The 1661-nt window shown below is 34.1% G+C and overlaps 1 long non-coding RNA gene across 1 annotated transcript; it reads left to right on the top strand.

The window, feature by feature from the left end:
• The first annotated feature begins 571 nt into the window (after positions 1 to 571).
• LOC128284173 (uncharacterized) lies at positions 572 to 1061 on the top strand. Its single transcript, XR_008274523.1, has 2 exons — positions 572 to 835; positions 925 to 1061. It is a non-coding gene; the product is annotated as an uncharacterized LOC128284173 (long non-coding RNA).
• Positions 1062 to 1661: the final 600 nt, after the last annotated feature.

Here is a 1661-nt window from a genome sequence, read left to right as displayed (position 1 = left end):
ATAAGTGAAATTTAAACTTAAAATTTCAAAGTTATCATGCAACATAGATATATTACTAAATATTGACTATCATAAGTTAATTATTTTGGCTACCAAATTATAACAAATAAAAATAAAATATAAAAATTAAGAGATTAGTGGCGTTTTTTGGAAAAACGCCACAAAAAACAGTATAGTTTAAAGAAAACGGAGTCGTTTTAGTTGGTATTTAGGGGATTAGCGGCATTTTTAGCAAAAAAAGTTTATAGTTTAACAGAACGGTGTCGTTTTAGTTGGATAGGGGATTAGTGGCGTTTATAAAAAACGCCACAAAAAGAAATAAAGTTTATGGAAACGACGGCGTTTGAGTTGAATATATAGGGGATTAGCGGCGTTTTTTCAAAAAACGCTGCAAAAAATATTAGTGCTTAAAGAAAACAGCGTCATTTTTGTTATAGAAGAAAACACCACAATAGATAACTTTTAGCGGGGCGTTTATAAAGCGCCGCAAACGGTCAATTTTTTTTTGCCGAAATGGCGTCGTTTTAATTTGTTAAATTTCATTTCTTTCATGCCCGGCAGCCTTAGGCTTTTCCCCCAAAACACCAAATCAGTTTTCCCCTAAATTCACATAAACAACATCGTTTTTTTCCACCCTTTTATCCCCAAAGACATACCCGAAAAGCTTAAGTGTTTTCCCCTAAAATTTTCCCCTAAAATTTTCCCCCTAACCCTAAATTTTTAACAAATCCAAAACCAACCCATCTCTCCATTGCTGGACCCGACCATCTATTGCATCACCATCGACTCGACCATCTGCTGCATCACCGTCGCACTCCTTTGCTGCAACTAATCGGTAAGCCGAAACCCTCACTCAGCTATTTCACCTATCTTCTTCTCAATTCTCATTTTATTGGTTCGATGCTTTTCGATTTTTGTAACAAGGAATTGAAACCTGGGTTAGAGAAATTACTGGTGGAGGAATTGACAATCTTCTGCAGCAGCTTCACCTTCTACTTCATCATCATATTTACTTTCGGATACTGAATAGAAGAGAAAGGGGAAGAAGGCAAAGATAAAGGGTACGCTTTTTTGGATTATTTCTTCTTGTGTACCATAAAGACTTGCTTTTTTGTTCATCTTTCGTATATGTTCTCGTTTTTGTTTTGCTACTTAAATGACTTAATATATATATGATTTGTTGTTGTATCGAGATGGACATAGTAGAAATCGTGATATTACTGAGGATTAGATAGAATGTTAGTTCCATATGTTATGATCGCCTGTATCATTGCACTGGAAATGTGTCTGGATTATACCTTGTTTGGAAATTCTTACTGGTGTAATTAGTGCATTAGGATATTATGCTAACCTGCTCTGGATAATTTCATTATTACTTTGTAGCAAGGTGAATTCTTTTGCTGGTTCCTGATTGTTCTTGCATGTTAAGTTACCCTTTTAGGCCAAGTGTCTTAAAAAGCATGTAATTTATTTCCTTGAAGCTGTTCTTTCTGGTATTTTTGATATTTTGGATACTCACCCTTTTACTTGCTGGTCTTTTTGGTCTTCTTTCATATCATGTTATTTGTTTACTTGAATCATTAGTTTTTTTTTGGAGTACCTGATTGTAGAAGTTTGAAACTTATATTATTCTTATTTCTTTAGATTGAATGACTAGTATA

This window comes from Gossypium arboreum, chromosome 2, assembly GCF_025698485.1.
Source record: "Gossypium arboreum isolate Shixiya-1 chromosome 2, ASM2569848v2, whole genome shotgun sequence".
Lineage (NCBI taxonomy): Eukaryota > Viridiplantae > Streptophyta > Magnoliopsida > Malvales > Malvaceae > Gossypium > Gossypium arboreum.
Note: the sequence above shows the minus strand (reverse complement) of the source record. Positions and strands in the feature narration are given on the sequence as shown.